Below are 4,460 nucleotides of genomic sequence, written 5' to 3'. Positions count from 1 at the left end.
AAAGGCAGGCTTACAACTACATACTTACGCCTAGTAACCTCATTCATACTTTAAAATGTTCGTCTTACTCTGGACATGTTTGCCTGAAAAGGAATCTTTGAAATGTTGCATAGTTTTAGAATTGTACTCATTTAAAAGTTCAGAGATTTAGAATGGAGGCGGATGGAAGGTTAGGGTTAGGGTATAGGGACCTCAAAAAAACACGTTCACCTAGAAACTCCATTCACAGTTCAAAAATTCCACCTTACTGTGGACATGCATGCTTGAGATTTTTTCTTTTGAAATCATTTGTAGTTTTGGAGATATTTAACTTTAAGCGCCCCATTCATTGTCGATGCGGCAATGGACATTTAAAGGCAGGCTTACAACTACATACTTACGCCTAGTAACCTCATTCATACTTTAAAATGTTCGTCTTACTCTGGACATGTTTGCCTGAAAAGGAATCTTTGAAATGTTGCATAGTTTTAGAATTGTACTCATTCAAAAGTTCAGAGATTTAGAATGGAGGCGGATGGAAGGTTAGGGTTAGGGTATAGGGACCTCAAAAAAACACGTTCACCTAGAAACTCCATTCACAGTTAAAAAATTCCACCTTACTGTGGACATGCATGCTTGAGATTTTTTCTTTTGAAATCATTTGTAGTTTTGGAGATATTTAACTTTAAGCGCCCCATTCATTGTCGATGCGGCAATGGACATTTAAAGGCAGGCTTACAACTACATACTTACGCCTAGTAACCTCATTCATACTTTAAAATGTTCGTCTTACTCTGGACATGTTTGCCTGAAAAGGAATCTTTGAAATGTTGCATAGTTTTAGAATTGTACTCATTTAAAAGTTCAGAGATTTAGAATGGAGGCGGATGGAAGGTTAGGGTTAGGGTATAGGGACCTCAAAAAAACACGTTCACCTAGAAACTCCATTCACAGTTCAAAAATTCCACCTTACTGTGGACATGCATGCTTGAGATTTTTTCTTTTGAAATCATTTGTAGTTTTGGAGATATTTAACTTTAAGCGCCCCATTCATTGTCGATGCGGCAATGGACATTTAAAGGCAGGCTTACAACTACATACTTACGCCTAGTAACCTCATTCATACTTTAAAATGTTCGTCTTACTCTGGACATGTTTGCCTGAAAAGGAATCTTTGAAATGTTGCATAGTTTTAGAATTGTACTCATTTAAAAGTTCAGAGATTTAGAATGGAGGCGGATGGAAGGTTAGGGTTAGGGTATAGGGACCTCAAAAAAACACGTTCACCTAGAAACTCCATTCACAGTTCAAAAATTCCACCTTACTGTGGACATGCATGCTTGAGATTTTTTCTTTTGAAATCATTTGTAGTTTTGGAGATATTTAACTTTAAGCGCCCCATTCATTGTCGATGCGGCAATGGACATTTAAAGGCAGGCTTACAACTACATACTTACGCCTAGTAACCTCATTCATACTTTAAAATGTTCGTCTTACTCTGGACATGTTTGCCTGAAAATGAATCTTTGAAATGTTGCATAGTTTTAGAATTGTACTCATTTAAAAGTTCAGAGATTTAGAATGGAGGCGGATGGAAGGTTAGGGTTAGGGTATAGGGACCTCAAAAAAACACGTTCACCTAGAAACTCCATTCACAGTTCAAAAATTCCACCTTACTGTGGACATGCATGCTTGAGATTTTTTCTTTTGAAATCATTTGTAGTTTTGGAGATATTTAACTTTAAGCGCCCCATTCATTGTCGATGCGGCAATGGACATTTAAAGGCAGGCTTACAACTACATACTTACGCCTAGGAACCTCATTCATACTTTAAAATGTTCGTCTTACTCTGGACATGTTTGCCTGAAAAGGAATCTTTGAAATGTTGCATAGTTTTAGAATTGTACTCATTTAAAAGTTCAGAGATTTAGAATGGAGGCGGATGGAAGGTTAGGGTTAGGGTATAGGGACCTCAAAAAAACACGTTCACCTAGAAACTCCATTCACAGTTCAAAAATTCCACCTTACTGTGGACATGCATGCTTGAGATTTTTTCTTTTGAAATCATTTGTAGTTTTGGAGATATTTAACTTTAAGCGCCCCATTCATTGTCGATGCGGCAATGGACATTTAAAGGCAGGCTTACAACTACATACTTACGCCTAGTAACCTCATTCATACTTTAAAATGTTCGTCTTACTCTGGACATGTTTGCCTGAAAAGGAATCTTTGAAATGTTGCATAGTTTTAGAATTGTACTCATTTAAAAGTTCAGAGATTTAGAATGGAGGCGGATGGAAGGTTAGGGTTAGGGTATAGGGACCTCAAAAAAACACGTTCACCTAGAAACTCCATTCACAGTTCAAAAATTCCACCTTACTGTGGACATGCATGCTTGAGATTTTTTCTTTTGAAATCATTTGTAGTTTTGGAGATATTTAACTTTAAGCGCCCCATTCATTGTCGATGCGGCAATGGACATTTAAAGGCAGGCTTACAACTACATACTTACGCCTAGTAACCTCATTCATACTTTAAAATGTTCGTCTTACTCTGGACATGTTTGCCTGAAAAGGAATCTTTGAAATGTTGCATAGTTTTAGAATTGTACTCATTTAAAAGTTCAGAGATTTAGAATGGAGGCGGATGGAAGGTTAGGGTTAGGGTATAGGGACCTAAAAAAAACACGTTCACCTAGAAACTCCATTCACAGTTCAAAAATTCCACCTTACTGTGGACATGCATGCTTGAGATTTTTTCTTTTGAAATCATTTGTAGTTTTGGAGATATTTAACTTTAAGCGCCCCATTCATTGTCGATGCGGCAATGGACATTTAAAGGCAGGCTTACAACTACATACTTACGCCTAGTAACCTCATTCATACTTTAAAATGTTCATCTTACTCTGGACATGTTTGCCTGAAAGGGAATCTTTGAAATGTTGCATAGTTTTAGAATTGTACTCCTTTAAAAGTTCAGAGATTTATAATGGAGGTCGATGGAAGGATTTGGGATATCAAAAAAACACTTTCACCTAGAAACTCCATTCACAGTTCAAAAATTCCACCTTACTGTGGACATGCATGCTTGAGATTTTTTCTTTGAAATCATTTGTAGTTTGGGAGATATTAAACTTTAAGCGCCCCATGCATTGTGGATGCGGCAAAGGGAAACGAGTACAGGCTACTAATCCTACATACTTACTGCTAGTAACCCCATTCATACTTTAAAATGTTCATCTTACTGTGGACATGTTTGCCTGAAAAGGAATCTTTGAAATGTTTAATAGTTTTAGAATTGTACTCCTTTAAAAGTTCAGAGATTTATAATGGAGGTCGATGGAAGGATTTGGGACATCAAAAAAACACTTTCACCTAGAAACTCCATTTACAGTTCAAAAATTCCACCTTACTGTGGACATGGGTCAGGGGATCTTAGAATAATCTCACATTCTATTCCAATTCACTTTTTAAACAATTATTTTACTGATTTTCCTTTCAGACCCCAAATTATATATTGCTCAATTTTTCAAATATTCACTTCCAATTTGAAGCTCAGATTATACTAAGATCCCCCGGGCCTGTGAAGGTATCTTAGTATAATCTGAGATTCAATTCGAATTCACTTCTCAAGTCTATCTTACTGATTTTTGTTTCAGAACCTAAATAAAACATTGCTTGTTTCTGTCTGCTTCTGTGATGTATGTCCTGTAATGTACTTTGTGTAATGTATTGTGTATGTCCTGCCTGTATCTTGAACGGTGACGTCATGGACACAAAGCAAATTTCGGTGAAAGCTGACAATAAAGTTGTATCGTATCGTATCGTATCGTATTGCTTCATTTTTTCAATTTTCTATCCCACCAAAAAATCAGGAAAATGCTCAATTTTTCTGATATTCTGCTTAGTATTTTGGCTTCTTTTGATTTGGGACTGACACTGAAAAAAGCTCAAAATAGTTTTTTTTTTTCAAATCTTTCATCCCAGAATAAAAATCAAAGAATGTCTTTGCCATTTTTCCAATTTTCTAGCCTACCCAAAAAAATCAGGAAAATGTTTTGTTTCGGTAAAATTCATTTTACCGAAACGAAAGTTAAAACCACCAGGAAACCTTTAACTCTCAGCCAACAGCTTAGCTCAACTGGTAGAGCGTTTGTCCAATAACATGACTTGACTTGAGTGGGTTGGATTCCCACTCAAGTCAAGTGTCCCCGGTAACTTGGGGCAACAGATAAATTGACTGATATCCTTAGTGATGCTTCCCTTTGCAGACTAACTTCTAGAAAAACAAGTTAAAACCACCAGGAAACCTGTAACTCTCAGCCAACAGCGTAGCTCAACTGGTAGAGCGTCTGTCCAATAACATGACTTGACTTGACTTTAGTGGGTTCGATTCCCACTCGAGTCAAGTGTCCCCGGTAACTTGGGGCAATGGATAAATTGACTGATATCCTTAGTGATGCTTCCCTTTGCAGACTAAC

This window comes from Gymnoscopelus microlampas (genome assembly GCF_963454915.1).
Source record: "Gymnoscopelus microlampas genome assembly, chromosome: 17".
Taxonomy (NCBI): domain Eukaryota; kingdom Metazoa; phylum Chordata; class Actinopteri; order Myctophiformes; family Myctophidae; genus Gymnoscopelus; species Gymnoscopelus microlampas.
This window is presented reverse-complemented; position numbering follows the sequence as displayed.